The sequence below is a fragment of the Furipterus horrens genome, unplaced genomic scaffold (assembly GCF_987537825.1).
Source record: "Furipterus horrens unplaced genomic scaffold, mFurHor1.1.pri manual_scaffold_6, whole genome shotgun sequence".
Taxonomy (NCBI): Eukaryota; Metazoa; Chordata; class Mammalia; order Chiroptera; family Furipteridae; genus Furipterus; species Furipterus horrens.
This window is the reverse complement of record NW_028327176.1, coordinates 181,271,829-181,286,590: the sequence shown is the minus strand read 5'-3', so window position 1 is coordinate 181,286,590 and position 14,762 is coordinate 181,271,829.

Below are 14,762 nucleotides of genomic sequence, written 5' to 3'. Positions count from 1 at the left end.
CTTGCCTTACAAGAAATAGAAAATAAGTCCTTCAGGTTGAAATGAAAGGATACTAGGCAGCAAATCCAATCCACGGCAAAAGAACATCAGTAAGGATAATTATATAAGTACAGACAAAAGGCAGAATAAGCATATATTTTTGTTTCTAACTATCTATTTCTCCTGACTGTGGGAGGTACCATACTGGTCCACCCCCCAAAAGTCCATGCTCCAACTCCTAGAACCTCAACATATATATCACTTTACATGACAAAACAGACTTTGAAGATATAATAAATTTAGAAAGTTAAGGTGGGAATATTATCCTGGATTCTTTGCTTGGACCCCATATAATCATGGCAGTCCTTATAAATGACAGGGACAAGCAGAAAAGGGGTGTCAAAGTGATGCAGCATAATAAAGCTTGACTAGTCATTGTTAGCTTGGCAGATGAGATGGGGTGGCCATAGTAGATACATGCAAGAAACTTCAGAAAATAGAAAGGCAAGAAAACAGGTTCTCCTCTAGAACCTCCAGAAGTAACACAGCAAGGCTGACACCTTGAGTTTAGCCCAGTGAGACTCATTTCAGATTTCTTTCAAAACTGTAAGAAAATAAACTTAAGTTGTTTTAGGCCACCAAATCTGTGGGAATCCATTACAGCAATATATAGGAAGTGGGGACTTCCGGCCAAGATGGAGGCTTAGACGGACACGCTAGGTCTCCCTCTACAACTATAGAGGAATACAACTACTTCAAAACAAAGGATAACTAGAAATTCCAGAAAATAAAACTACACGGAAGTCCAACATATGAAGTTATAAACCAGCGGTGCCATTTGGGCAGGTAAGAGTTAAAGAGGGCAGTGCTGTTTGCGGTAGCACCCGGAGCGGCGGGCAGCGAGGAATCCCGGCTGCGCAAGCCCCTGCCGGTGCACGACCCCGGCGAGGAGTCCCGGCTACGCAAGCCCCTGGCGGTCCGCGACCCTGGCGAGGAATCCCTGTGGCCAAGCCCCTGGCGGTGCGCGACTCCGGCGCTGGGGAGAGCGGCCGCCGCATCGCCTTGAACAGTGAGGCCCAGGGGGGCGGGAGGACGGATCCCGGTCTCCTAGCTGAATAACTGTGTGAATCCATCTTGGACCCCCGCCCCCAAAGAAAGCACCACAGGGCTGCGAAATAGGTCACTAATTTGTGACGCGTACACAGGCACTGCCCCCGACAGCCAGCCCAAGAAAACAAAACGCATCTATCAAAATGAGGCAGGCAACTGTAGAAATACCGGTAACACAACTCACCAGGCAGCAGATAGAGAACCTGACAGATGAACAGATAAGAAACCTGTCAGAGGCTCAGTTCTGGGCCATTGTTATCAGGTGGCTTACAGAATTCACAAAAGAGCAGGAAAAAGATATGAAAGAAGCGAAAAACTTTCATAACGAAAGGAACAAAACCGCATACGAGACAGAAGGAAAGGAAATAAAATCCAGAGTTCATTTCAACAAATTGGAATATTGAGAAGGAACAAGCAGTCAACCAATGCAGCGAGAGGAAATGGGAAGCAACAATGAAAGGATCAGAAACCTCTGGGACAGCTATAAAAGGCCCAACATAAGAATCATTGGTTTGCCAGAGAATGAGGAAGATGAACTAGAACTTGAAAAATTGAGTGAAAATATAATAAAGGAGAACTTCCCAGACTTGGGGAAGGGAATAGACCTGCAGGTCCAGGAAGCAAGGAGAGTTCCCAAGAGACTGGACCCAGGGAGAACCACTCCAAGACACATTATAATCAAAATGTCAAAAATTAAAGATAAAGAATCTTAAAAGCAGCAAGAGAGAAGAAAAGAATTATGTACAAAGGGGTCCCAATTAGACTATCAGCTGACTTCTCAAGGGAAACCCTACAGGCAAGAAGAGACTGGCAAGAAATATTCAAAGTAATGAAAATCCAAAACCTACAACCACGAATACTCTATCCAGCGAAATTGTCATTCAGAATAGAAGGACAGAGAAAGTGTTTCCAGGACAAAATAAAACTGAAAGAGTTCATTAGATCCAAACCACTGTTATATGAGATGTTAAAGGGACTGGTTTAAAAAAAAACAGAAGCTAGGGAGATGAAACAAAGGCAAACTAAATAGGCAACGAGAGTGGAAGAGGAACTGTGGGTACGGGAAGCATATTGGGGGGAGGTCAACAGGGAGGGGGAATGGGGAAAGGGAGGGAGATGATATAGGAATTGGGGATCAAGGTAGGAGGGAATGGAATAGACGGAGAGAGGTTGGGAGGAACTGTATGCACAACTAATGGACATAATCTAAAAGGGGGGGACAACTGGAGGGAGGGAGGCCACCGGGTGGAGGGGAGCAGAGGGAAGGAAAATTGGCACAAATGTAATAATTTAATCAATAAAACACATTAAATCTGAAAAAAAAAAAAAAAAAGAAAGTGCCGAATGCACACAGGAACTACTCGGTAAAGGTGAATGGGGTTAAAAAAAAAAAAATATATATATATATATATATATATATATATATATATATATATATATAGGAAGTATTCAGGACAACCCCAGTTTCAATGAATGGCTAGAGGGATTCACAGGACTCAACAATATAGGGGCTAATCATATAGACACCTTCCACCTAGCATATACCAAAATTTCACATTCCCAGAAGAAAAGCAGGTCTTCAGCATAAACTATATTGTTTTTAAGCAAGTTAGGCATAGCAAGCCATTCTTATCAGTTAGGTAGGTGGGAACCCCTCTGAAATACAAGTTCTCAGATGAGAGCCAAGTGTGAACCTCGTAAGCAGTTCATTAAAACGATAAGCAGTGAGTCCTGCTATGTAAACTCTTTCCTACAGGAGCAGCAACAAGAAACTAACACGCAAATTTAAAGAAACTGCATAAAGCAATAACCACATGTCATTAGGCATACAATATATAAAGATATAATTTGTACAATAACAGCACAAAGGAAAGGGGAGAGGTGAAGTTATATAAAAAGAAAAATGTTTGTATTCCACTGTAATTAAATTGATATTAACTCAAACTACATTGTTTTAGTTAAGATGTTCATTTTAATTCCCAGGTCAACCATTAAAAAATAAATTTAAAAAATAGCAGAAAGAAAAACAAGAGAATTAAAATAGCACACTAAAAATACCACAAGAAGAGGCATTAAAGAAGAAATGAAGAACAAAAAAAAGACAAAATACACATAAAACACAAATATAAAATGGCAGATGTGATCCTACCTTATGTGTAATTACATTAAATATAAATGGAATGAACAAAGCAGTTAAAAAGCAAACATTAAAAAACATGATTCAAGTGGAAAAGAGAAAAAAAAAAAACATGATTCAACTACAACAGAAACATTTTAGATTCAAAGTAAAAACTGGCTGCAAGTAAAAGGATAGAAAAAGATATACCATGTAAACAGTGCCAAAAGATACCTGGAGTAGCTATACTAATAGCAGACAAAATACAATATATTATAAAAATTATTATTAAGAGACACAGAAGGATATTTATAATTTAAAAGGACAACTCATCAAGAAGATACAATATTATAAACATGTATGCACATAATAACAGACTCTTAATATATCTGAAAAAAAAAGGTCGAATTAAAAGGAATATACAATTCAAAAATAATAGCTGGAGATATTTTTTCTTTTTTTAACTAACCTTTACTATTTCTGTCAGAATCATGTTGTCTCTCTCTCTAAATCTCCATTTGGAACTCAATTCCTCATCCTGGACATCACATATTTGGATTGCTTCTCTGCCTAATTTACATATTCAACTTATTTGATTTCTTTTATTCCCATTCCTACAACTATCACCTATGTTCTTTTTTTAAAATCATTTTTTTATTTCCCAATTACAGTTGACATACAATATTATAGTAGTTACAGGTGTGCACCCTAGTGATTGGACATTATATAACTTACTAAGTGATCATCCTGATAAATCTCGTACCCATTTGACACCATACATAATTACTAAAATATTATTGACTATACAGTATTCCCTCACTTATCGCAGGTATTATGTTCTAGACACACCCCCCCCCCACGAAGTAGGAACCTTACATTTATTCTACACTCTTAAAACTATGTAACTTTAACAACATACATATACAGTACCACAAAATCCCGCGATATAGCGAAAAATCCGCAATAAATAATTAAATACAATATTTTTTAAAATCCCGCAATACAGTGAGGCCACGATAAGTGAACCATGATATAGTGAGGGACTACTCTATTCCATATGCTATATTTTCATCCTCATTACGATTCTGTAACTACAAATCTGTACTTCTAAATCTCTTCAAATTTTTCACCCATCGCCCATCCCCCTCTTCCATCTAGCAACCATCAAATTGTTCTCTGTATCATGAGTCTGTTTCTGTTAATCTTATTTTGATTTTTAGATTCAATTGTTGATAGATATGTACTTATTGTCATTTTATTATTCATATTTTTTTCTTTTTTCCTTCTTCTTAAAGACCCTTTAACATTTAAATTTCAACGTGATGAACCCCTTTTGCGTTTTCTTATCGGGGAAGCTCTTTATCTGTCCTTCGATTCTAAAATGGTAGCTTTGCTGGGTAGAGTAATCTTGGTTGTAAATTCTTGCTTTCATTACTTTGCAACTCCCTTCTGGCCAGCAAAGTTTTGGTTGAGAAATCAGCTGACAATCTTATGGATGTTCACTTATAAATAAATAACTGCTCTTCTCTTGCTGCTTTTAAGATTCTCTCTTTGTCTTTAACCTTTTGAATTTTAAGTATGTTTCTTGGTGTGGGCCTCTTTGGGTTCACCTTGTTTGAGACTCTCTGCACTTCCTGGACTTGTATATCTATTTCCTTCACCAAATAATGAGTTTTCTGTCACTACTTTTTCAAATAGGTCTTCCATTTTATGCTCTCTCTCCTCCTTGCAGCACCCCCTATGACGCAAATGTTGGTATTCTTGAAGTCCCAGAGGCTCCTTACATTACCTTTACATTTCTGGATTCTTTATCTTTCCGCTGTTCTGAGTCAGTGTTTTTTGCTTCCTTATATTCCAAATCATTGATTTGATTTTTGGCATCAACTTCTCCACTGTTGTTTACCCATAAATTATTCTTCATTTCTAACTGGTTTCTTTTTTATGGTTTCTATGTTATTTTTCATGCTGTTGAAGTTCTAAGTCCTCTTTGCTTGATCGATCACCGGGTCCCCTGGAAGCTTCTCCTTAACCAGCTCCTCCCGCGCCGCCGTCGCATTCCCCCTCCTTCCCAGGCGGGGAAAGGCAACTCGACAAATATTTATTGAGCACCCACAGTGCATAGTGCGCAGGGCCGCTGGAAGCCCCTTCCCAGGCCGCGCCGCAGCTCTCACCTTCCTCAGCCCTTCCCACCTGTCGGGAACCCCGGGTCCCAACTCCCTTGACTGCGTCATGGAATCCGCACGCTTTCTCCAAGAGCATCGCCCCACCTCCTTCCCCGGAGCCAACTCCTGATTGGTGAGCGTGTGGGTCACTCTGCCGCCCCTCTCGTCTTCCTTGCCCTCCGCACGGGGCCCCGCCCCCGGGGCGCGCTCGGGCTCCTCCTCCTCGTTTATTCCCTCCTGCTAATCGCTGGCGAGGAGTGCGGAGAAGTTCTGGGCAAAGTCCTGGGAACTGGCGGCGCTATCGCAGAACCCGCAAGCCTGGCCCGGCAAAGGGACCCCAGCGCAAAGCAGTCAGCGCGCGGCGTGGGCTTCGACCCCTCCGTCGATCCGTGAGTGGCCGTCCCTCTCCAGTCTCCTGCAGCTGGTGAGGGAACTGTCAGCTACACGTTGCGGGGGGACTGGAGAAACTGGGTTTGCCTCCTCCCGGGTCTGTGGACGAACCGCGGAGCCCGGCACCGGGGGAGTAGGCGGTGTTCCCGGTTGCAGAGCGCGCAGGTAAGCGCCTGGACGCCTGCCAGAATGGTGCTGGGGTGTGGTGGGGCCCAGGGGCGAAACGGGCTTGGTCAGGCTGCGATTTCGGAGCGGGGGCGGGGGAGCACCAGTTTCTGCAGGACCGGACAGCCTCCTGTCGCCGTAGAAGAACCGGCCAGAGGGGCAGCCCCGAGCCAGGGAGATTGTCCCATTGTCCTCGGTGCCGGCGTCAGTCTCTCTGGACGTAGGGTTCGAGTGGACAGCACCCTAGAGCTCTATCCTTAGAGGGACGGTTTGGCTGGGATTGACGCCGAGAAGGCGCTGAGCTCGGGGGCCTGGGTCGCGGTGCGGGTGGATGCGACGCAGAAGGGCTGTCCTGGGTTGTGGGGAGGTGCGCTGCCGGGGCGGGAGGTACAGGAAACCTCTTTAATTGGGCTGAGCGCGAAGCTTTACCACATCCGCTGGATGGGGCGCGGCTGGAGGACGCGGGCGACGCTAGCCTTGCAGGCACCCGGCTCGCCCGCTCCGCTGCCGGGCCTGCTCCGCCTAACGGCGCCCCAGCTGGGGGCTGAGGACACTCGCTCCTTTGGGCTTTCTAGCATCTTGGATATTGTCTTAGATCGTACCGATATTTCTTAAGCCTAGGCGCGCCGCCCCGCTTTGGTAATGAAACTTGCCAGCCGCCTTCTGCACACTGGTGCTCCCTCCTCTGTCTCACAAACTACCAGTCTCCTGAGTCCGAACTCTGAGCGGAGGGGTCTGTGAATTGTCGCTTTCGATGTGTCTGGGAATTACGTTGAGGTACTTAAGGTTCCCCATGTGTTGCACTGACCCTCAGGGTTTGAGTACTGGGATGGGAGCATTTAGAAGCATTTTAAGCTGCAGATGGGAAAGAGACCCTTCCACAGACAGGTGATAGTGTAGGTCTGAATTCCGGTCATCCACGTTCCACCCCCAAGCATCATCATACAAGGTGAGTTCCCCTTCTGGCCAAAGGAGACCAGTCAGGCAAGCCAGGACTGAAATGCACGCAAGCTAAAGCCCCTCCCCCAACTTGCGAGCACACCACCCGGTTCCATGTTCCTCGTAGCGCTCGAACTCTTTCTGAAATTATTTCTTTGGGGCTGTTTACTGTCTGCTTTCCCTCACTGGAATGGAAGTTCCGGTTAAGCAGCGATCTTTTTTTTTTTTAAGTATATTTTATTGATTATGTTATTACAGTAGTTCCAATTTTTTCCCCTTTGCTCCCCTCTGCCTAGTACCGGCCTTCCCTACAGCAATCCCCTACCCCTTAGTTCATGTCCATGGGTCGTGCATGTAAGTTCTTTGGCTTCACCCTTTCCTGTATTATTCTTAACTCCCCCGTCTATTTCGTACAAACCAGTTAAGCTTCTTAATCCCTGCATCATTTCTCCCCCTTCCCCCTCCCAGCTGATAACCCTCCAAATGATCCTCGTACCTGTGATTCTGCTCCTATTCTGGTTTGCTTAGTTGGATTTTGTTTTTATTTTTTAGATTCAGTTGTTGATAGTTGTGAGTTGTCATTTTAGTGTTCATAGTTTTGATCTTCTTTTTCTTAAGTAAGTCCCTTTGACATTTCATATAATAATGGCTTGGTGATGACGAACTCTTTTAGCTTTACCTTGTCTGGGAAGCGCTTTATTGGCCCTTCCATTCTGAATGATAGCTTTGCTGGATAGAGTAATCTTGGTTGTAGGTCCTTGCTTTTCATCACATTGAATACTGCTTGCCAGTCCCTTCTTGCCTGCAAAGTTTCTTTTGAGAAATCAGCTGATAGTCTTATAGGCACCCCTATTAGGCAACTCTCCACTTCTGTCTTGCTGCTTTTAGGGTTTTCTCTTTATCTTTCACCTTTGACATTTTAATCATGATGTGTCTTGGTGTGGTTCCCTCTGGGCCAGCTCACCCAGGACTCTCCATGCTTCATAGACTTGTATGTCTATTTCCTTTGCAAAATTTGGGAAGTTTTCCTCTGTTATTTTTTCACATAAGTTTTCAATTTCTTGCTCTTCCTCTTCTCCTTCTGGCACCCCCATGATTTGGATATTGTCACATTTAAAGTTGTCTCAGAGGTTCCCAGGCCTCTCCTAATTTTTTTCAATTCTTGTTTCCTCATTCTGTACTGGTTGACCTTTTTTCTTCCTTATGTTCCAAATCATTGAAGAGTTTTCTTCCCTTCACCATTGATTTTGTGTGAATTTTCCTTCGTTTCACTTAGCATAGCCTTCACTTCTTCCCATATGCGTTTGCCATACTTAAGGATATCTGTCAAGTCTGTGAGCATCTTTATTACCAGTGTTTTGAATTCTGTGTCTGTTAGGTTGTCTATCTCCTCATCTTTTAGGTTGGTTATCTCCTTGTCGCTTAGTTCTCCCACTGGAACCTTGATCCGTTCCCTCTTTTGGGCCATACTTCTCTGTCTCCTCATCTTGACAGGCTCCTGTGTTTTTTTGCCTCTGTCTTAGGTAGAGCTATAGCTCCTGTTACATTGTAAGGGGCGGAGCCTTAGGGATTGGTCAGTACTGGGCTACCTGTTTCACCATGTTGTGGTGCTGTATGTGGGGGAGGGGTCTGAGAGGGAACAATGCCACTTGCTCAGCATTTGCCCCTTTTCCAGGCTCTTCTGCCACTTCCGTATGGGACTGGTGCCTCTCTAGTTGTTGCCCTGGCTGTTGTTCCCAGAGTGGATGGGTCTGCAGACATTCTAGGACCATGGGGGTCTTTTAAACAAGTGAACTCTGTTGAGAGACTGGCAGTTTCTGCCTCTGCCCCAACCCCCACTGGTTTGCACAGTCAGAAGCAATGAGGCTTGATTTTCCCTGGTGCTGGGACAGTAAGCTGCAGCAGTCTGGTGAGGAGCTGGGAACGCTGCCTGAGTTTTTAAAATGTGTAACTGTGCTTTCCGACGGCCTGCTGCCACCACTGCTGCTCCCACCACCACACCGCTTTCTCTCCGCCCCTCCTACCTGTCTGGATGAGTATTTCTTCTTTATATCTTTGTTTGTTGGACTTCCATGCAGTCTGATGTTCTGAAACTTCTGGTTGTTTCTAGTTTTGAGGTAGTTGTATTCCTTCTTAGTTGTGGAGAGAGATGCAGCATGTCTGTCTACGCCTCCATCTTGGCCAGAAGTCAAAGCCGCGATTTTATCTGTCTTGTTCATCACTATCTTTAATGTCAGTAACAGTGCCTGACACACACAGTAGGTGTGCAAGAAATATTTACTGAATGAATGATTAAAAGCTCTTTAAAATGTGAAGAATTATGAGATTCATGGGTATCCTTTTTTTCCCTGTTGGGAAAATTAAATATCAGTAACTCCTATTTGATTGAGCACCTACTAAGAACCAGATATGTACTGGGAACTTTGTATAGATTACCTCATTAAACATTACAGTAGTCTTATTACCCTGGCTGGTTTGGCTCAGTGGATTGAGCGTCGGCCTGCGAGCTAAGTGTCGCTGGTTCGATCTTCCAGTCAGGGCACATCAGAGAGGGAAAACTCTGACTCCAAAAAACCTCCACTGCCTTGCGGCATACCTCTTCAGGGGAAAGGCTAAGGGAGTAAACCCCGACAGAAAATCCGGAGCCGGAGTCCCTAAGGCGGTTTGACGTTGTAGTCAACACCGGCAACTCCTGCGGCGCACCTGAAGCCAAGCTGTATTGACTCCGTCTTTCCCTTGGACCCTTCAGCTGCGAAGAGAGGGGGGGTCTGCTGCATGGGCAACAGCAGACCCTCCATATCACCCTGCCCAGGCTCTGTAGCTTCAACACGGGAGGAGACAGATACCGTGTCACTCCCGAGTCGGACTGCACAGCCATTCTCGGCGGTGCAGATAGACTCTTAAGAAGCTACACCATCGTCTCTCGAGATGGACGGCTGCCGACGGGATGAAGTTCTAAGTTCCTTGAGCATCCTTATAACCATTGTTTTGAACTCTGCAATCTGGTAGTTTGGTTGCTCCCACTTCACTTAGTTCTTTTTCTGGAGATTTTTCCTGTTCTTTCACTTGGGATCTGTTTCTTTGTCTCCTCATTTTGGCTGCTTCCCTGTATTTGTTTTTATGTATTAGGTAGAGCTGCTACATCTCCCAGACTTTGGTAGTAGGTGTCCTGTAGGGCCCAGTGGCACAACCTCCCCAGTCACCTGAGCTGGGTGCTCCAGGTGTGCCCCAGTGTGGGCTATGTGCAGTGCCCTGTTGTAGTTGAACCTTGATTGCTGTTAGCATCACTGGGGTGGACAGACCCCACCCCCAGGCCAATCAGCTATGAGAACTGGCTGTGACTACAGTGGAGGACCCACTGTGCAAGAGTCAACCCTACAGAGCAGGACTTGCTTCAGTGGGGCTTTGGTGCTCACTGAGTTCCCCCCTTGAATGTGTCACTCATGGAGGTGGTAGGATTGTAATCCAGTGTAATCTGAAGCTGTCTACCAAGTGCACTAGCTCTGAGGCCTCCCAGGAGGTGCAAAGTCAGCCCTAGTCAGCCACTGCCTGTGACCTGCCTAGGGCCACTCAGCACAAGCCACAGAATGATCTGCAGATGGCTGCTACTTGTGTCAGGCTTGAAGGTGCCCAGAAGAGGCCAAGCCGTGGACCAAAGCAAGCTGCCACTAGTGCTGGACCTGGGTCCGCCTAACAACAAGGCGGGGGTATGCAGAGACTAGATGTTGCTTGTTTGAGAGATTTTAGAAAAGTCCAAAGCATGAGGCAAAAGAGGCCAGTTGTATGGAAAAGCCGCTAAAATTGCTTAGCAGGGCACGGTCTCAGGGAATTACCAGGATGAGGTGAACAGTGTGAGCCAGGTTGATGGAGACCCAGATATGGTGCCCACCTGCTGGCTCTGTGTGGGGAAGCAGGGACTGCTCAGAAAAGGAACAACGGCCTCTGCCAGCACTTCTGTCTAGCAAAAAGCTGTCTCCCAATTTAGGTCCTCCCATATGTCAATGCCAATTTAGGTCCTCCCATATGTCCCTAGTTCCTTTTAAGCTGCTGCCCCAGTGCTGGAGCTGAGAGAGAGTAAATTCAAGTAAGTCCATGCACAGGCCGGAAGAGAAAGTGCCTGAAACTCCAGAAGCCCTCCATCTCACTCAGCCATAAGCCCTGCTGGATTTTACAGCCAGAAATTATGAGAACTTGTCTTCTTGGCACTAGAATCCTGGGCCAGGGAGTCTGATGTGGGGGTAGAACACCTCAATCCTCAGGGGAAACCTCTCCAGCCAAGATATTCATCCCAATATTAAACCACCACACATGGGGGTGGGACCAGCCCATTCTCTGTTTCTGTCCCTCCTACCAGTCTTGATGTGGCTTCCTCTTTATATTCCTAGTCCTAGGACTTCCATTAAGCTAGATTTCAGGCAGTTCTAAATGATGGTTGTTCTGTCGTTCAGTTATTCTTGATGCAGCTGTGGAAGGATTCAAGTACCTGCACTGCCATCTTGGTCTAAAGTCCAAGAGTTGGAGATTTCTATGCCCCATTTTCAATAATGAATAAAACAAGTGGACAGAAAACCAATAAGAATACAGAAGACTTGTAGTAGTATAGTGTTCTATACTACTTCTAGACTTAACAGACATCTGTAGAACACTCAAGCCCAAAACAGCAGAATGCACATTCTTTTCAAATGCAAGTAGGACATTTTTTCTGGACAGACCATATGTTAAGGCAATAAAACTAATCACAGTAAGTGAAAATGGACTGAAGTCATATAAAGTATATTCCCTGATGGAAGGAAATTTGAGGGATTCATAAATATGTTAAAATTAAAAACACACTCCTAAAACAAGTCAAGAGGGGAATTAGAAAATACTTTGATATGAAAAAAAATCACAAAACATACTGAAACTTATTGGATGCACCTAAAGTACAACTTAGAGAGAAATTTATAACTGTAAATGTTTTTATTAAAAAACAAGAAGGATCTCAAATCAGTAATCTATTTTTCTACCTTAAGACACTGGACAAAGGGCATTTAAATCCCAAAGCAAACTGAAAAAAGGAAACAATAAGGATTAGTGGAAATAAATAAACTATAAAATAAAAATACAATATGCCCTGGCTAGTTTGGCTCAGTTGGTTGGACTGTCATCCCATAAACCAAAATGTCACAGGTTCAATTCCCAGTCAGGGCACAAGCCTAGGCTGCAGGTTCAGTCCCTAGTCAGGGATCATACGAGTGACAACCAATTGATGTTTCTCTCTCACATCAATGTTTTTATCCCTCTTTTCCTCCCTCCCTTCCCCTATTACTAAAAGCAATGAAAAAAATAAAAATACAAAGAAATTTATAAAAATCAAGGAAACAAAAAAAGTCAATTTTTTTAAAGATCAATAAAATTGACCAACTTTTAGCTAAACGAACCAAGAAAAACAGAGGAAAGACACACAAGTAACTAAACTCAGGAATTAAAGAAGAATTACTACCAACCTAACAGAAATAAAAAGGTATCAGAGAAGAGTATGAACCAAATGTATGACAGCAAATTAGATCACCTAGATCAAACAAATTGCTTAAAGAAACTACAGAATTATAAAAAGCAAAGATTTAAAAAAAAATTTTTTTAAACATTATACAACTGACCAGATGGCTTCAAACACTGAAGAATTACTACCAATTATTTTTTTAAAGAGAGAAAATACTGGAGCCAGTATTATTCTGGTAACCAAACCAAACAGACATTACAAGAGAAAAACTACAGTTCAATACCCTTGTGACTGTAAATACAAATATCCTCAACAATATACTAGCAAACCTAATCCAGAACATAAAAATGGGGGTGGGGATTACACACAATGCATGTGGGTATCACACAAAAGCAAGGTAGGTTCAACATACAAAAATCAATCAATGTAATAAACTACATTGACAGAATAAAGGGCAAAAACTATATTACCATCGCAATAGACACAGAAAATGCATGTGCCTAAATTCAACTACTTTTAATACCAGAAATACTACGAATAGAAGGGAATTTCCTCAAGTCGGTAAAGGGCATCAAGCCACAGCTAATATCACATACTTAGTAGTGAAAAACTGAATGCATGCCCCCTAAAATCAGTAATAGACAAGAATGTCCAGTCTTGCCATGTATATTCTGAAACAAATCTAAATATATGGAAAGATACCCCGTGCTCACAGGCTGAAACAATATTTTTAAGACAGCAATACTCTTGAAGTTATCTATAGATCCAATGCAATCTCTATCAAAATTAGAATGGCCTTTTTGTTAGAAGAAATGGAAAAGCTGGTCCTTAATTCACACAGAAATACAGGGGGTGACTTCCGGCCAAGATGGAGGCTTAGACTGACACGCTCGGTCTCCCTCTGCAACTAGAAAGGAATACAACTACCTCAAAACAAAAGATAACTAGAAATTCCAGAAAATAAAACTACACGGAGGCCCAACATAGGAAGTTATAAACCAGTGGCACTCGTCAGGCAGGTAAGAAGAGCGAAAGTGGGCGGTGCTGTTTGCGGTAGCACCAGGGACAGCGGCAGGCGGAGCAATCCTGGCTGCAGTTGAGCCACAGCAGCTCCCAACTCCAACACTGGGAAAAGCAGCCACCGCATTGCCTCAGACGGTGAGGCCCAGAGGGCGGGAGGATGGATCCGGGTCTCCTAGTGGAGAATAACAGCAGGACTCCATCTTGGACCCCCGCCCCCACACAAAGCGCCACAGCGCCTCGAAATAGGTTGCTGGATCACCGCAGGTTGCTGGGTAGTGATGACAAAGTGCCACAACGCTGCGAAATAGGTTGCAGATCGCCACCGGTCACTGGGTAGTGACAACAAAGGGCCACAACGTGGCAAAAAATGTTGTGGATCGCCGCCAGTCTCGGGGTTGTGATGAGTACACAGGCACTGCCCCTATAGCCGGACCAAGAAAGCAAAACTCACATTTGTCAAAATGAGGCAACTATAGAAATCCCAGTGGTGCAGCTCACCAGGCAACAGATGAAGAATCTGACAGATGAACAAATAAGAAACCTGTCGGAGGCTCAGTTTAGAGCCATTGTTTTAAGGTGGCTTACAGAATTAACAAAAGGTTTGGAAAAAGACGAGAAAGGATTGAAAACCACTTATACTGAAAAGAACAAACACACATATGAGACAAATGGTGAAGAAATAAAATCCAGAGTTCAAATCAACAAACTGGAACACAGAGAAGGAACAAACAGTCAACCAGTGTGGAGAGAGGAAACAGGAAGCAAGGAAAGTGAGAAGGGGATCAGAAACCTCTGGGACAGCTACAAGAGACCAAACATAAGAATTATAGGATTGCCAGAGGGCGAAGAAGAAGAACTAGAAATTGAAAAATTAAGTGAAAATATAATAAAGCAGAACTTCCCAAACTTGGGGAAGGAAATAGACTTACAGGTCCAGGAAGCACAGAGAGTTCCAGAAAAACTGGACCCAGGGAGAACCACTCCAAGACACATTATAATCAAAATGTCAAAAGTTAAAAATAAAGAGAGAATCTTAAAAGCAGCGAGAGAGTAGAAAAGAATCATGTACAAAGGGGTCCCAATTAGACTATCAGCTGACTTCTCATGGGAGACCCTGCAGGCAAGAAGGGACTGGCAAGAAATATTCAAAGTAATGAAAAGCAAAAACCTACAACCACAAATACTCTGTCCAGTGAAATCGTCATTCAGAATAGAAGGGCAGAGAAAGTGCTTCCAGGACAAAATAAAACTGAAAGAGTTCATTAGATCCAAACCACTATTATATGAGATGTTAAAGGGACTGGTTTAGAAAAAGGAGGATCAAAACTATGAACACTAAAATGAAAACTGCAGCACAAGAACCAACAACAAAAGCTAAGGAACTGAAACAAAGTCA